Source organism: Mobula hypostoma, chromosome 6, assembly GCF_963921235.1.
Source record: "Mobula hypostoma chromosome 6, sMobHyp1.1, whole genome shotgun sequence".
NCBI classification, from domain to species: Eukaryota; Metazoa; Chordata; class Chondrichthyes; order Myliobatiformes; family Myliobatidae; genus Mobula; species Mobula hypostoma.
The window spans coordinates 175,600,683-175,619,450 of record NC_086102.1 but is presented as its reverse complement, the minus strand read 5'-3'; the positions used below and the strand labels follow the sequence as shown (position 1 = coordinate 175,619,450).

Sequence of the window (18,768 nt, the reverse complement as noted above, 5' to 3'; positions counted from 1 at the left end):
GGAAACCAAAGGTCTATGAGCCAGTCTACATCAGGGGATTAGAGGTGGAGAGGGTCAGCAACTTTAAATTCCTCAGCATTATCATTTCAGAGGATCTGTTCTGGGGCCAGCACGCAAGTACAATTACGAAGAAAGCTCAGCACTGCCTCCACTTCCTTAGGACTTTGCAAAGCTTCAGCATGACATCTGAAACTTTGACAAACTTCTAGAGTGTGCTGGAGAGTATATACTGACTGGCTGTGTTGAAACACCAATGCCCTTGAACAGAAAATTCTACAAAAGGTACTGCATACAGCCCAGTCCACCACGGGTAAAGCCTTCCCCACCATTGAACAAATCTACACAGGGCATTGTTGCAAAAACGCAGCATCCATCATCAGGAAGAAGAGACGGGAGACTCAAGACTCACACCAGCAGGTTCAGGAACAGTTATTACCCCTCAACCATCAGGCTCTTGAACCAAAGGGGATAACTTCATTCAATTTCACTTGCCCATCATTGAAATGTTGCCACAACCAATGGACTCACTTTCAAGGACTCTTCATCTCATGTTCTCCATATTTATTGCTTTTTTTTTTATTATTATGACCTTTTTTTATTTGTACAGTTTGTTGTCATTTGCACACTAGTTGTCTGCCCAATTGGTGCTTTCACTAATTGTTATAATTATTGGATTTATTGAGTATCTCCACAAGAAACTGAATCTCAGGGTTGTATATGGTAATATATACAAACTTCGATAATAAATTTACTTTGAACTTTTGCAGACAGAGAGTGGTAAGTGTATGGAATGCACTGCTGTGGAGGCAAGATATATTCTGAAAGAAAAATGTAAGGCTACATGGAAGTGTAGGGTTTGACTGATCTTAGAGTAAGTTAAAATGTCGTCACAACATCATGGGATGAAAGTCCTGCACCGTACCGTGTTGTTCTATAGCCTATAATACACAGATACCAATCAATTGATCTCAGACTTGAACACTTCAACTGTCCTGGCAAGTTCAGCCTTAATTTTAAAACCTCCAGTGCAAAACTATAAATTCTGGTTAAAATATTAATGGAAAATATTAAAGCTGGTTTGTATATTAAAAAATAATTTATTCTTACATGTGACATCATACATCCATCATTTTTCAAGTGGCTTTTTGTGCCTGTTAAACTTTTTTGAATTGTTACAAAACACAAGGACAAAGCATAGGCATCCTACTTAGAGGCACCATCAGGAGGATAGGTTATAGTCATAGTCACAGTCATACTTTATTGATCCCGGGGGAAATTGGTTTTCGCTACAGTTGCACCATAAATAATTAAATAGTAATATGTAAATTATGCCAGGAAATAAGTCCAGGACCAGCCTATTGGCTCAGGGTGTCCGACCCTCCAAGGGAGGAGTTAAAAAGTTTGATGGCCACGGGCAGGAATGATTTCCTATGATGCTCTGTGTTGCATCTGGGTGGAATGAGTCTCTGGCTGAATGTACTCCTGTGCCCAACCAGTACATTATTTAGTGGATGGGAGACATTGTCCAAGATGGCATGCAACTTGGACAGCATCCTCTTTTCAGACACCACCCTCAGAGAGTCAGAAAGTATATTTACTGTCAAAGTATGTATGCAGTATACAACCCTGAGATTTGTCTTCCCACAGACGGTCATGAAACAAACACACACCATGGAACCCTTTCAAAGAAAACATCAAGCACCCAACACGCAAAAAAAAAACAAATTATGCTAATGGCAAAAAACAAGTGAAAAACACAGAATATAAAACAACAAACCACAACGTCATTGAAACAGTCTAGGAATCTCAGGACTCTTTTCCCCTCTTATTTTATTCTGCTTTCAACATCTTATAAAGTCATATTAAAACAGACAGCAACACAGAATACACTGATGATCTACTATCCAAGTGATCAGAAATCTCGAGGTTCAGTATCTAGCTAACCAACTCATATTTACTGCGCCCCTTTTAAACCTCTGGGGCCCCCATTCACAGCACTGTAGCACTCCTTTTAAACTCTTGGTTCTCCCTTAAATTTGCCGGGTTTAGTTTCCTATGCTCTCTGTAAACTGCCTGAGTAATCAAAATTGTGTTCTATTACTGTATAACATTTTTAAAAATCAATTTAAAATGTTTAGGGGCATTTGCAAGATAATCATTGGATGTTCTGGAAAATCTGTGAATCGGGCACCAGAATTCTGCAATTGTTTTGAAGAATATGCACAATTTTCTCCATCCAAATCAAGCACATTGCCCAATGTCTAACATATACTTTACTAACAAGATTACTGTGCATTTCTCTGTGGTCTACCTTGGATGACTGCATTGATAATGCCTCCATTTTATGGCTATGTCTCACTTTTATGAATCCAATTTCTGACGCTGCCTTTACAGAATTCTTTCATCCCCGATTTAAGAAAGTCCAACTTACTGACACCCCACACCTGAATCAGCTCCCTCAATATTACTAAATCTAAAAGCTTGATGTACATATATACACTCATTCCTACAGGCAACAGAATTAATTTCCTCTCTTCTCCATTTTTAGCAATTCTTATGTCTTATGGGCTTTTGATCACTATACTCTGGAGGTACAATGATCATAGTGATTTTTTTGTGTACTTCCCAATTTATGGACAAAATTAACTTTTGGATGCCTATAAAGGCAGAACCTAGCGATGCGCTGCACTGAAAGTGAAGTAAGAAATTTCAACTACAGGATTCAAGATTGTCAAGATTCACAACGAATAGCACAGGTGATTTGTGGCGAGGGTTGCATACCATCGCAGACTTCAAGCCAAACGTTGTGGTGCCGCCAACATTGCGACCTCTCTCCTAGATGAGCTCAATCGCTTTTACGCTCGGTTGGATGTCGCTAGCTCTGAGCCTCCAAGGAAAGCCACCACTACAACCTGCAACCTGGTCATCTCTGAGGCTGAGGTACGCAGATGTTTCCAAAGAACAGACAGTTACAAGGCTACGGGATCAAACGGCATCTCAGGGCAAGTACTCAGGATGTGCACAGCACAACAGGCAGGTGTACTTACAGATATTTTTAATCTCTCCCTCACCCAGCGTTGAGTGCCCTCCTGCTTCAAATTATCTACCAGTGTCCCTGTACCAAAAAAAGACCAAGGTAACATGCCTGAACGACTGGCATCCTGTTGCACTCATCTCAATAATAAGCAAATGCTTTGACAGGCTGGTCAAGGATTCCATCTGCAGCATGCTACCACCCATACTGGGCCCCCTACAATTCACCTACCAACACAACCCATTGACAGACGATGCAATAGCCACTGCTCTACATACTGTCCTTACACATCTGGAGAAGGAGGATGCTTAGAAGAAGGTACCCTGAGGGAACAATGATCACAATATGATCCAGCTCACATTGAAATTTGAGAGGGAAAAAATAAAATCCAATACGTCAGTATTTCAGTGGAATAAAGGAAATTACAATGGCATGAGAGGGTAACTGGCTGAACTTGACTGGAAAGGGACATTTGCAGGAAGGACAGCAGAGCAGCAATGGCTGGAGTTTCTGCAAAAAATGAGGGAAGTGCAAGACAGATATATTCCAAATAAGAAGAAATTTTCAAAGGGAAGAAGGGACCTACCGTGGCTGACAAGTGAAGTCAGAGCCAAACTAAAAGCAAAAAAGATGGCATACAAGGAAGCCAGAGCTAATGGGAAGATAGAGGATTGGGAAGCTTTTAAAAACTTGCAGAAGGAAACTAAGAAGGTCATTAGGAAGGAAAAGATGAATTATGAAAGGAAGCTCGCAACTAATATCAAAGAAGATACTAAAAGCTTTTTTAAAGTATATAAAGGGTAAAAGAGAGTCGAGGCTAGATATAGGACCCATACAAAATGACGCTGGAGATATTGTAATGAGAGATGCAGAGATGGCAGAGGAACTGAATGTGTATTTTGCATCAGTCTTCACAGTGGAAGACATCTACAGTATACCGGACATCCAAGAGTGCCAGGGAAGTGAAGTATGTGCAGTGAAAATTACGACTGAGAAGGTGCTCAGGAAACTTAATAGTCTGAGGGTGGATAAATCTCCTGGACCTGATGGAATGCACCCTCGGGTTCTGAAGGAATTAGCTGGAGAGATTGCAGAGGCATTAACAATGATCTTTCAAGAATTGATAAGATTCTGGCATTGTACCGGATGACTGGAAAATTGCAAATGTTACTCTGCTATTTAAGAAGGGTGGGAGGCAGCAGAAAGAAAACTATAGACCTGTTAGCCTGACATCAGTGGTTGGGAAGTTGCTGGAATCGACTGTCAGGGATGAGATACAGAGTACCTGGAGGCACATGACAAGATAGGCCAAAGCCAGCATGATTTCCTGAAAGGAAAATCCTGCCTGACAAACCTACTGCAATTCTTTGAGGAAATTACAAGCAGGGTAGACAAAGGAGATGCAGTGAATGTGGTGTACTTGGATTTTCAGAAGGCCTTTGACAAGGTGCCGCACATGAGGCTGCTTAACGAGAGCCCATGGAATTATAGGGCAGTTGCTAGCATGGGTGGAGCATTGGCTGGTCGGCAGAAAACAGAGAGTAGGAATAAAGGGATCCTATTCCGGCTGGCTGTCAGTTACCAGTGGAGTTCCACAGGGATCAGTATTGGGACACTGCCTTTTACGATGTATGTCAGTGATTTGGACTATAGTGTTAATGGATTTGTGGCTAAATTTGCCGATGATGCAAAGACAGCTGGGGGAATGGGTAGTGTTGAGGAAACAGAGAGCCTGCAGAGAGACTTGAATAGTTTAGGGGAATGGGCAAAGAAGTGGCAAATGAAATACACTGTTGGAAAGTGTACGGTCAGGTACTTTGGTGGAAGAAATAAACAGGCAGACTATTATTTAGTTGGAGAGAGAATTCAAAATGCAGAGATGCAAAGAGACTTGGGAGTCCTTGTGCAAGATACCCTAAAGGTTAACCTCCAGGTTGAACTGGTTGTGAAAAAGGCAAATGCAATGTTGGCATTCATTTCTAGGGGTACAGAATATATGAGCACAGATATGATGTTAAGGCTCTATAAGGCACTCGAGAGACCACACTTAGAGTATTGTGCGCAGTTTTGGGCTCCTTATTTTAGAAAGGATATACTGACATTGGAGAGAGTTCAGAGAAGATTCACAAGAATGATTCCAGGAATGAAAGGGTTATCGTATGAGGAACGTCTGGCAGCTCTTGGGCTGTATTCCCTAGAGTTCAGGAGAATGAGGGGGGATCTCATAGAAACATTCAGAATGTTAAAAGGCCTGAACAGATTAGTTATGGCAAAGTTAATTCCCATGGTAGAGGATTCTAGGATGAGAGCATGACTTCACGATTGAAGGACCTCCATTTAGAAATTAGTTGTGCAGAAACTACTTTGGTCAGAGGGTGCTAAATCTGTGGAATTTGTGGCCATGAGCAGCTGTGGAGGCTAAGTCATTGGGTGTATTTAAGGCAGAGCTAGATAGGTTCTTGATTAGCCAGGGCATCAAAGGGTATGGGGTGAAGGCAGGGGAATGGGAATGTTTGAAAGAATTGGATCAGCGCACGATTGAATGGCAGAGTAGGTGGTAAAAATTGACTCCCTCACCTCCACCCCTCTGCCTCTCAACACAGGAGCCCCTCAGGGCCATGTACTAAATCCCCTCCTTTACTCCCTGTATGCCCATGACTGTATCACAACCTACAGCTCTAATCCGCTAATTAAATTTGCAAACGACACTACATTGATTGGCCCAATCTCAAACCATAACAAGGTGGCCTACAGGGAAGAAGTCATCTCTCTGACACAGCAGTGTCAAGAAAACAACCTCTCCCTCAGTGTCGCAAGAACAAAGAAGCTGGTTATGGATTACAGAGGACTGGAGACAGGCTAACCCCTATTGAGATGAATGGATCTGGGGTTGAGAGGTTAAACAGCTTAAGTCCCTCGGCATCCACATCACTGAGGATCTCATGTGGTCTGTTCACACCAGCTATGTGGTGAGAAAGGCACAACAGCACCTCTTTCACCTCAGACAGTTGAGGAAATTTAGTATGGGCCCCCAAATCCTAAGATCATTCTACAGGGGCACAATTGAGAGCATCCTGACTGGCTGCATCACTACCTGGTATGGAAACTATACTTCCCTTAATCAGAGGAATCTGCAGACAGTGGTGTGGACAGCCCAGCGCATCTGTAGTTGTGAACTTCCCATGATTCAGGGCATTTACAAAGACAGGTGTGAGAAAAGAGCCCGAAGGATCATTGGGGACCCAAGTCACCCCAACCACAATCTATTCCAGCTGCTACCATCCAGGAAATGGTACCGCAGCATAAAAGCCAGGACCAACAGGCTCCGGAACAGCTTCGCCATCAGACTGATTAATTCATGCCGATTTGAGGGTATTTCTGTGTTACATTGACTGTTCTATTATAAATTACTATGATTGCATATTGCACACTTAGAGACATAACGTACAGATTTTTACTCATGTGAAGGATGTAAGAAATAAGGTCAATTCAATGCAAATACTTTGCACTTTCTTCTCTCCCTCATTTTTGTCATTTTTCCTTGTATGGACTTTTGTTTTTGTCAGTCTTAGCTTTGCACATTCTTGTCATGCCTTTTCATTTTCTCAGTACGATCATCCATCATAGCAATAGAATTCAGCTTTAAGCTATTTTTCTCCAATCCCTCACTTTACAAGTGCAAATTAATCTCAGTCAGTCACGAGGAGAATTGTACCATGCCAATGAGGGTATGGTCAAAAAGCAGAGAATAAACAACATCTGTAATGGTAAAGAAAAAATTATTTTAAAAAAATCAAACCAATGTGTGTGGAAATATGGGATTAAAAGTTCAACCATAAAAGGTGGCCAGATACAAAGTTGGTTGCTAAGAAGAAACTGAAGATACCAGCAGATTAGTCAGGTGTGCAATAAATTAACAAAGAGTTCTATCTAAAGAAGTTCTTCATTTGAGAGAAGGAGAAAGAGAGGAGCACATAGTAAATGGTAATACAAGAGGATTCCTGAAGGAAGCAAAACAAGCAGTATACAATAGATAAGACCGTATGCAGAGTATATACGAAAATAGAAAGGCCATGCTAGAATACAGAAGAGTGTTAACTGAAAACATTTCTGATCAGCATTTTGAAAGAATTTCTTTAAAATGGGTAGAGGAGATTTATGACAATGTTGGCAGTTCTAGAGAAATTTGCCCTTGAGTAAAGACCATCTAGGCCGAGGTCATTTCCTTCAGAACAGAGGTTAAAGAGGCTGAAGTGTAGAAGAATTTCAAGTGAAATAAAAGTTTGAAAAATAAAATCTTATTTCCCTTGGCACAAGGATTGATAACTATTGCATAGATTTGAAGTAGTAGAAGGATTACAGCAGAATCAAAGGTTTTTCCCTCACCCAAGACAGAAATCAATATCTGGAACTTGATATATTTTAGAGTTATAACAACAAAAACATTTACAGCATATCTGAATAACCATTCGATGTATCATTAGTTTGTTGACTAAATGAGACTGAATTTCAGCCACAATACGCCAAATATTTCTACAACTCTAGATAAAATGCCTCAACAGTTTTAGATTCAACGAAATCAAAAAAACCAGTCAACTGCATGATAATTTAAAAATTTTTTTTGGTTCCCAGATAAATAATGAGCATACACTTGGCAAAAAAATGTTTTGAAGTCAAGAATGAAAAATAAATCAAGACTGATAGAAGGCTTTTGATGTGGGAAAAGTAGTTTGAGTGGAAGTCTGTAGACATGAGAAAAGCAAAAGGAAGTTCCACAGTCACCAAATTATAGCCCATATTTGGGGAATAAACCACAGTCCAAGTATAGATTATGGATCAGGCCAGGACCTGTAATGACATTTCTGGGTCTTCAAAGAGATTATTCATGGTCAGTGGATATTAACTGAAGGCAGACGAACACAAATATTAGCTAAAATCTGAGGAAAAACATGGCAAAGGAAAACTAAGTGGGCCAAATTAAGTCATCCACAATTTTTCAGTACAAAAACAGTTAACCCGAGGGATCTCCCTATTGAATTTATGCCAGGCATGACCAAGTAGGCAGCACAGTAGCGTAGTGTTTGGCACAACTTTTTACAGTACAGGCCACCCGGGTTCAATTCCCATCATTGCCTGTAGGAAATTTGCACATTCTCCCCGTGATTGTGTGGGTTTCCTTCCCATAATTGATATGTTAATTGGACATTGTAATTTGCCCCACGGTTAGGCTAGCATTACATCAGGGGATTGCTGGGCGATGCAGCTTGAAGGGCCAGAAGGGCCTATTCTACACTGTATCTCAATAATTTAAAACTATGCAGGGTGATTGATAAGTTCATGGTCTAAGGTAGGAGTCAATTTTAGAAAACCTAGCACATTTATTTTTCAACATAGTCCCCTCCTACATTTTCACACTTAGTCCAGCGGTCATGGAGCATACGGATCCCTTCTTTGTAGAAGTCAGTGTCCTGGACCTCCAGAAAGTTGTCCACAGTGGGGGTGATTGATAAATTCGTGGCCTAAGGGAGAAGGAGAAAGTTCAAACTTTCTGCATAATCACTCAACGAGTTGAACTGCACGTGCATGTGACAAGAGCTGTATAACTCATCTCCTTCTACATTAGGCCACGAACTTATCAATCACCCCTGCTGTGGACCACTTTCTGGAGGTCCAAGACGCCGCCTTCTACAAAGAAGGGATTTGTATGCTCCAGGACCGCTGGACTAAGTGTGTAAATGTAGGAGGGGACTATACTGAAAAATAAATGTGCTAGGCTTTCTAAAATTGACTCCTTCTACCTTAGGCCACAAACTTATCAATCACCCCTCGTAAATAAATAAAGCAAAAAAAAACACTAATTCTATTCATGTGAAAGGAAAGGAACACAGCAATAGGCAAGTACAAATAATTTACATTGTGACCAAAATTGCTTTTATACTTTTCATTGTTTGAAACTGACACAGGCAATTAGGCAATGAGAAGCTTGACTGCAAACCTTCAGGACTTCTTCAAAATTTATTTGTCATGGTACAGGGTTATTTATCACCTGCTTATGCTGGATCTGCTGAAAATGATGCAACCCAATCCTAAACACAGGGCCCCATAAAATGCAACAACGAAACTTGAAGTGTGAAGTTGAACACATCAACTATTAAAAAAATGGCTGACAAAAAGCTTTGATAAACTAAAAATTAAGACGCTCTTTCATGCTTTGACCAATGTTTAAAAATAACTAAGGATAAGCAGTTTGCAAAAACCAATTACAAAAAAAAATTCAAACAAAATCCTTGGCAATAATTTGGAAAGATCTTCTTTTGAAGGGCACCTGTTTTTACTACCTCCAGAGGTTTTGCTAAAGAGGCAAATCAATGCAGTGGGAGGGTTGCAGAAAGAGTAAGAAAGTAAATACGTATATGGGACTAACAGGTGGAGGAAGCAGGGAATAACCAAGGCTACTTATGCTGATTAGGCCTGATTTCAAAGACCTCAAGGATGTAGAGAAGTAGGTGAGAACAATGTTATAGCAAAAATTATTAGTAATCTCAAATTGATAGATTATGAGAAAACAGACCAGAAAAATTATATCTTTAAACAAAGACAAAAGGTTTAAATCTTTCAATTTACAAATCTTGCTGTATGACAGACAGCGTTTATGGTAAGAAATATAGAGTATGAGTCATAAAACAATTTAACTATTCAGGATAACAAATGAACTCTTCTCAGGCTTCCAGCCAGGTACAGGTATCAACTATAACCGATATTTCAATGACAAACTCTGCCATCTTCATCAGGGATGATGCCTGGGCATGTCTAGTCTGGTGGTATTTATACCCCCTGTAGTCCATCCTTCCTGATTGGTTAGTCCTCATCCAGTCAGGTTTCTGAAATCCCACCTCATTTACAATCGAATTCAATTTCTTACTTGGAGTGAGACTTTTGACTTTGTTAAATGACATAGGATTGATGTTGACAGCACACAACTACTGTGCCGTGCCAGTGTCCTCTGAGCCTGCCTAATAAAGGAAGTCATTGAAATAGACTAGAGGAAAAGAATTTTAGACGAAGGTCTCATTCTAAGTAAGAACTGGAACTCAATTACAGGTCAACCTTCACTAATCCGGCACCACTGGGACCTGAGGAATGCCAGATTAGTGAAAATGCCGAATTACAGAAGGAACGCATTAAGCATAATCAGTGCCGGATTATCGAAGGAACCGGATTACAGATAGTCAGATTAGTGAAGGTTGACCTGTATAAACAAGGTGGGAGAGCAGAAACCTGATGGACAAGGACGAACCAATCAGGAGCAACAGATTGCGGGGGCATAAATACCACTGGACTAGACATGACCAGGCATCAAACCTAATGAAGATTGTGGAGTTTGTCATTGAAACCTGTACCCAGCTGAAAGCTCGAGAAGAGCTTATTTGCCATATACTCCAGGAAAGCACTAGATCCTTATTCAGTATACATTGAATGTTTGTGATATTTTGGGGATGAAATTCTACAATTACTCTGGCATATTTGAAAGGAACTTGTTAATTAATTAATAGTTTGACTGCTTTAAAAAAAAAGCCTAATCGGGTTGATAATTTTTCCACCAACTTTGTTTTAAAAACTGCTGATCCTTCACTCCAACCCCAGTTGAAGGGAAGGGTCCCCAATTGAAATGTTAACTGATTTCCCTTTCAACTGATGCCGATTGACCATTTGTGCATTTCCAGTACTTGTGTTTGCTGGAGCTAATTTTACCTCAAGTTTTAAAAAAGTAGCCATACCAGAAAGAAAAATATACACCTATACAAACTTCCATGAATAAGTAGTAGATAGGTTCTATGAACTATACAGAAGAAAGAAGGAAAGCCCTTAACTCCAAGTGGAGTCATCAGGACGCCGTCATGACGGCGTGTTTTTTTTTTTAGCAGACTTTCTTATTTTTACGAGGCCGAGTTACTAGCTCGACACTCAACCCAGCACGGATGGAAAGCATGCAAGGGATTTGAACCAGCTGGATTCGAACTCAGGAGCCTTCGCTCCAAAGTCCAGCACCGATGCCACTACAGGTCAACCGATGCCAGCCGGCTATGAACTATATAGTCAGATTGCCAAATTGGGAGCTTTTAAGTGAATTTTCAAAATTTTCTAATCTGCAGAGTGTTTCAAGGAATTTGTTGAGGTATAAGTGCTGAGCTGGCAGAGAAGAAGCGGATGCAAGAGCTTGTGGAATGCCAAAACCATGTATGGATGAATAATAACCATGGGGCGAATGCCAAGACAGGAGGGATTTTTGACTGGTCGCCAACGTATGAGGTGCAAGTGCCAGCACATTAGCACTGGATGTGGGATACTGATGTGAAAGCAAATTTCAGGGTACAGCAATAGTTAAATGTCAATATTTTCTTTGGTAATATGCCAAGGAGGAACAAAATGGGGAATCCAAAGCGTGGGTGTGAGAGGGGGGTGAATTTCTTTAAAAGTTTCATTAGCAATGATTTTTCCACATTTGGAAAATGAATAAGTAGAAGCTCATAATTTCAATAATCATTCTACTCTCTCTCTACCTTCCCAAATCCTCCTTAATTCCTTGGGAGTCCAGACTCAGAACAAAAACATGATACCAAATTAAACTAATCCTTCTGTCTGCACAGCATCTTTATCCCTCCATTCTCCGCATGCTGAAGTGCCTATCTAAAAGCCTCTTGAATGCCACTATCGTGTCTGATTCCACTACCATCCCTGGCAGTGAATTCCAGGCACATACCACTATGCGAAAAAAAAACTTGGCCTGTATATCTCTTTTAAACTCCACCCCACCCATCCACACACATGCTCTCTTGTATTTAACAATTCTAGCCTGGGAAAAATATTCTGGCTATCTAGCCTATCTATGGCTCTCAAATTTTATAAACTATCGAGTCTTCCCTCAGTCTCCAATGCTCCAGAGAAAACAATCCAAGTCTATCAACCTCTCCTTGTACCTAACACCAGCAGCCTCCTGGTTCTTCTTTTCCGCAGACTATCCAAAGCCTCTACTTTGAAAGCCAACCAGAAATGGGATGGTACAGTAGTGTACTGGTTAGTCTAACACTGTTACAGTGCCAACAACTCAGGTTCAATTCCAGCACCTCTGTTCTCCCCATGATTGTGTGAAATTCCTCCAGGCATTCCAGTTTCATCCCACATTCCAAAGACTTTCAGGTTAATGGATCACATGGATGAAACAAATGGCACAGGATTGGGTGGAAAGCCCTGTTACCGGGCTGTAAAAAAAATAGCATACAATACTCCTAATGTAACCTAACTGAAGTTACATACCAGTGCATCATGACTACCCAATATAATCTACGCCCCTCACACTGAAGGGAAGTTGGCTATGCCTTCTTTCCCACTCACCTACTTGTTTTGCTACTTTTAGGTTGGTATAGTGTTTGGCCTCAAAAACCCTCAGTACATCAATGCTGCTATAAACCCTTGCATTTACTGTATATTTTTAACCTCTCAAAGTACAACACCCACATTTGCTGGATTAAATTCCAACCTACCATTTCTTTGCCAATAATAGTAACTGCTCAAAATCCTGCTCTGCCTTTCGGTAACCACCTTCAGTGTCTACAACTGGACAGATTTTTGTGTTCATCAGTGAACTTACTAACCAATCCATCTACAATTTTGTCCAAGTCACTTCAAGTTCAAGTTTATTGGCATTCAATTACACTCTGCCAACTGAAACAACATTCTTGTGGACCAAGTGCACAACACTGTACATATAATTCACATACAGAACACAAAGTAAGATTACTACAAACAAGTTAACAAATAATAGATGCATCTATGATATAAGTTACAAAGTAAATAGAATTAATACTATTGGCACTTCATGCAAGAGGAGGTCTGAGTGGTGGCAGGGAGTTCAGTAGTCTTAAGGCCTGGGGAATGAAGCTGTTTCTGATCCTAACAATTCTTGTCCTAATGCTACAGTACCTCCTGCCGGATGGTTAGGGGTCAGAGACTGTTGGATGGATGGGAGGATTCATCGACAATGCTAAGGGCCCTGCGCTCTTGATAAATATCTCAGCAGTCCTCGCAATCCTTTGTAAGGACCGGTGGTCAGATGTCTCGCAATTCTCGCACCAAACGGAGGTGCAGCTGGTCAGGACACTCTCAACGGTGCTCCTGTAAAATTTGGTTAAAATGGGGGTGAGGGGCTCATTTGCATAAATCTCATCAGGAAGTGGAGACACTGCTGTGCTATCTTGACCATAGAGGTGGTGTTGAAAGACCAGCTGATAATGTCCATTATGTACACTCCCAGAAACGGTGCTCCCAACTCTCTCCGTGGAAAAGCCATGTATGCACAGTGAGGAGCGGTCAGCCTGCACTTTCCTAAAGTCTACAATCACCTCTTTGGTCTTGTCCACATCAAGGCTCAAGTCATCTCACACATATATATATATATCATAAATAAAAGGTCCTATCGCTAATCCCAGTCATAGCCCTCTAGTCAGATTAGCACCCTTCCACTACAATCCTTGGCTTTCTATGGGCAAGCTAATTCTGAAACCAAACCATCAAATCACCATGGATCCCATGCATCTTAATCTTCCTCAACCTACCATAAAAGACCTTGTCAAATGTCCTACTAAAGTCACATATTCAATATCCACTGCCCTACCCTCACCATCTTGGCCACCTCCTCAAAAAAACTTAGTCAAGTCTTTAAAGACATGACCTGCCCCTTTAATATCCATTTGGTACATTCCCACAGCATTACTCACTGAACCAGAAGGTGAACTGAGTATTAACAGCATAGTCATTGCCAAGAATCACTGAGGAATTGTGGGCACTGTACTTAACCTTAAACGAAGTGCTGATACATTACAGACATACTAGTGTGAAGTGTTCATTCTGAATAAATAATTTTGCCTAATGTATAACATTATGGTTGGGGTTGTACAAACAATAGAAAACGAGCCAGAGTTTTGGACTTAATTCATTTTCAATTTAAAGAGTGAAAACTGATTGGATTACAAGGAAATGAAAGGCAAAATTGTGATACAAAAAGAAAAGTAAATGCTTTTAACATTTGAAGCATTTCAATATATAAGTCAGCGATATGCATTGACATTGATAATCATGTATGATGATTGACACATAACAGAATATGGTCTTGTTTGAACAAATTTATGCAGAGTGGTCAGCCATGACAATCATTGAGATAATCAAATCTAAAGATCAAAGCAAAAATTCTAATAGATGAGCAACGAACTCTTTATTAATTGTTCCCAGTTTGGGCAGCAAAGCCAAACAGCATATCCGCAGAATGTTGAGATGGGGTGTCCAGAAAAGTGGTTTCCACAAAGGTGCTAGGTAGGAGAATTCAGATTACACTTATGACAAAGGACCTATATACAAATTAAGTAGGTGTGCAAGCTGGAGTGATAGGCTGAACTGAGGAAACACACACATAAAAATATATAAATAATCTGGTGCAACCCAAGATATTGGCAAAGAAATAATTTGTGGCCATGGCAAAAGATAACAACAAATATTTTCATTGAGAAACTCAAAGATAATTAGAAAACAGTTGTTTAAATCTTTGCTGGTCAAGGTGAAATGATGAATATAGCAGATCTACAAATCTGATACCTTTCTTAAAGAAAGGCAGGAGGAAGAAGTGAGGTAATTATAAGCCTACATCTCAAATCAGCGGTGAAGCTTTGTTGCAGGAAAGCAGCATCCAACTTCGGGAACCCGCAACACCCAGGTCATGCTCCCTTCTTGCTGTTGCCATCAGGAAGGTGGTACAGGAGCCGCAAGACTCACACCAACAGGATCAGGAACAGTTATTATCCCTCAACAAACAGGCTCCTGAATCAGAGAGGATAACTTCACTTGCCCCATCATTGAAGAGTTCCCACAACCTACAGAATCACTTTCAAGGACTCAACCTCATGTTCTCAATATTTATTGCTTATTTTATTAATATTATTTTTTTATTCCTTTTGCATTTGCACAGTTTGTTGTATTTTGCCCACCCTGTTGGGTGCAGTTTTCCATTAATTTTATTATGGTTATTGGATTTATTGAGTATGCCTGCAAGAAAATGAATCTCAGGGTTGTATGTGGTGACATATATGTACTTTGATATTGAACTTACTTTGAACTTTTGAGAAGTTATTGGAAAAAATTCTGAGCAGCAGGATTAATTTATATTTGGAAAGGAAAAGGTTAATCAAAGATAGCGTGGTTTTGTTAGCAGGAAACCCTGTCTAGCCAATTTGACTGAATTTTGTACAGAGATAACAGAATCAGATTTGTCATCAGTCTTATATGTGGTGAGGTTTGTTTTGCAGCAACACCACAGAGCAAAACAAAGTTACTATAAATTATAAAATAAATAAATAGTGCTAAAGACAAGGGAATGATGAAATAATCTTCATAAATTCAGGGGCCTCAGAAATCTGATCGCTGAATGTGGGTCTTCTGGCTTTTGTATCTCCTCCACAATGGTATTAACAGGAGGTAATATCTTAAAACAGGGGTAGGCAACCTTAAGCACAAATGATTTTCTAGCATGCGTTATTAATTTGAGGCAAGACATAACTAGATATATTTAAATGGATAATTCCCATATTTCAAGTTTTTTATGGCATTTATCTGGCCCACCATACGCTGACTAATATGCAGTCCAGCCCACAGAGGCAAAAAGGTTGCCGACCCCTGTCTAAGAATGATGGGAATTTTTGGTGAGTGATGCTGCCTTCTTACGTACCACCTCTTGAAGGTGCATTTGACTATGGGGAGGGTTGTGCCCCCTCCCATGGAGCTGGCTGATATCATAGTATATCATTGAAATCCACATATAATCAACGTAGATTTCAGTAAGGCCTCTGATCTGGTCTCATAAGAAACTGGACAGAGGTGGAGCAGTTAGGGGATCACCTCACTGGGTCTGGCCAAGTAGTCATTCAGAGACTGGACAGCAGGTTACTAGGATGACCACCTGTTATCTTCCAAGGGAGATTCAAGCCCAGAGCATAGGAAGCATATGGGCTTGTGGTGTCCATCAGATCACTAGAAACCTTCTCAAATTGGTGGCAAACTCAGGGATGGAATGTACTCTGATCAAGAAGGATAATATTTCAAATTTCAGTGTTTTTAATTATGTTTTAAACAGAAGTTATTTTAAAACAAACAGAGCACAAAATTAGGGTCTGTGGTTAAAGATGAACCAAGGTAGGCTAGGAAAGAAGCCATACACAGTACTTATACTTTCAAACCACAAAGTTCTTTCAGTCTCTGCACACTTGTATGTTAAAATGTTATGAAAGCATTAAACTCTGCATCTCTGTGATTTCCTCTAGTTTAATTTTTTGAATGATTACATTTGGTAATGCCCACCTATTTAAATAACTAAGCATTTCTAGAAGGATGAAAGTACACGTAATGGAGCTCAGAACTATAATCATAATTTGAACAGTTCGTATTTACAGAATCTACATGCAATTTACTCAGAACTTTGCATCTCAAGTACCCCATCCCCGCATTTTTACATGATAGTCCGTCTTCTGTACTCTTTATTGTTAAGTCTATGGACATTAATTAATTTTTTTCTTTAAAAAATGCAATCTGCCATCAGAGAAGGACTTGATTTGAATTGAAGTCAAGTGACACACACACATACAGGAGAGAGAGAGCGAGTGCGGTTAAAAACAACATACAGTCGCTCGAGTGATTGGGACCGTCTGCTTCACACCAGTCGGTCGACATCCACATCAAACAATCAAGTTCTTTTGGTGGTCAGGGCGTTTCCAGCGACTCAGCAACAAGTCGTCGCAGCTGCAATTCGCAGCCAGTCCGCACCCTGCCCTTTCCAGCCCTGTGACACACCAAGCGTGCGTTGCTACCCTTCCCTTCCCCCCGCTCTACCACCAACAGGCGGGCAACCTGCCTCCCGGACCCGGTGGTCCCGCGCCCCGCCAATCTTCCAGAACTTTCTTCCATTCCAGCGCCGCCGGGGCAACGGGTCCCGAATCCATTCGGCCCAGTACCGCTTTCAGTTCGCCGTCATTAAAGATCCGTGATCCTCCCACGCAACTGATCCGAGAAAAGTTCGGCAAAACAAAAAAAAACACCTTCCAACTTACCGAGGAGGCCTTACCAAAGGCGGTAAATGAAAGCGGGTTCTGCTGGGCTAAGCTTTAAGACTCGTCGACTCGGGATGGAACTTTCCTATTTTTCAGCCGCCCTTCGCCACATTACGACCCAACCGAGAGCCATTCTCCTCCCACCGACACCAATGAGGTCATTGGAATGGAAACCCAGATCCCGCCTCTTCTTCCTGATCCTCACTGGCTCACTCTCACAATCTGCAATTCCCCATACACCTTCTGCATTGGATAACTGGCCTCCAGACTGTCAATCTTTTTTTCTGGCTCGCCCACGGAGAGAAGCCCACCGAACAGGTTACGTCTTGCCTCGTTGACTGCGATGCTCACTTTAAAAGTCACCTGAACAATTGAAGTGGTACCCAGGTCGTCGGCAGCAACTAAAAAGATGGCTATTGCAGGGTAACGACGCGGGCAGATTACAGGAGCAGTTAAGAGTGGACACGGGTCATTTTGTGAGAAACTCTGAAGTTGTGTATTTCAGTGTAGGAGGAAATCTACAGTAAGCAACCACTTTGAAAAGTAGAGGGTAATTGGAGAAAATACGGTTTTGCTAAGATTGCATTTGGAGTGCAGTTTAATGGCCTTCAGTGATAGCTGATGCCAATTTATAAATCGAGGGAACTTGACAAAATTAGAAAACCAGAGGCTAGAAGAATGGGAGATTTATTTGAGATCCCCAATATTTGCCCTTAATGTGGTAGAGTGGCTTGCGCTGTGCCACAGTGTGATGCTATCTGCAGATTAGCGCTGCTGGTATGGGAACCCATTCATTCTCAGCAGATGGTTTCATTAGTAAGTTTACATTTCATGCTCATCCTTTATTTCACTTGACAAAGTAATAGCTTGGAGTCATTGTAAACACGAGGAATTCTGCAGATGCTGGAAATTCAAGCAACACACGTCAAAGTTGCTGGTGAACGCAGCAGGCCAGGCGGCATCTCTAAGAAGAGGTACAGTTGACGTTTCGGGCCGCGACCCTTCGTCAGGACTAACTGAAAGAAGAGCTAGTAAGAGATTTGAAAGTGGGAGGGGGAGGGGGAGATCCAAAATGATAGGAGAAGACAGGAGGGGGAGGGATGGAGCCAAGAGCTGGACCCGTGATTGGCAAAAGGGATATGAGAGGATCAAGGGACAGGAGGCCGAGGGAGAAGGAAAAGGGGAAGGGGGAAAAACCCAGAGGATGGGCAAGGGGTATAGTCAGACGGACAGAGGGAGAAAAAGGAGAGAGAGAGAAAGAATGTGTATATATTACAGGACGAGGGAGATCTCTTTTTTTTTAAGGAAAGGGGCTTCCCTTCCTCCACTGTCAACTCTGCTGTCAAACGCATCTCCCCCATTTCAGGCACATCTGCTCTCACTCCATCCTCCCGTCACCCTACTGGGAATAGGGTTCCCTAGTCCTCACCTACCACCCCACCAGCCTCCGGGTCCAACATATTATTCTCTGTAACTTCCGCCACCTCCAACAGGATCCCACCACTAAGCACATCTTTCCCTCCCCCCCCCACTTTCCACAGGGATCGCTCCCTACGCGACTCCCTTGTCCATTCGTTCCCCCCCCAT

At 41.3% G+C, this 18,768-nt stretch overlaps 1 protein-coding gene across 2 annotated transcripts in view; it reads right to left on the bottom strand.

The window, feature by feature from the left end:
* Positions 1-17,329, bottom strand: part of tanc1a (tetratricopeptide repeat, ankyrin repeat and coiled-coil containing 1a) — a 153,329-nt gene extending 136,000 nt beyond the window's left edge. For both annotated transcript variants that reach the window (XM_063052294.1, XM_063052295.1), the window contains exon 1: positions 17,182-17,329. The gene's annotated coding sequence lies outside the window, so the exon portion shown is untranslated. The remainder of the gene's footprint in view (positions 1-17,181) is intronic.
* Between the last annotated feature and the right edge of the window lie 1,439 nt (positions 17,330-18,768).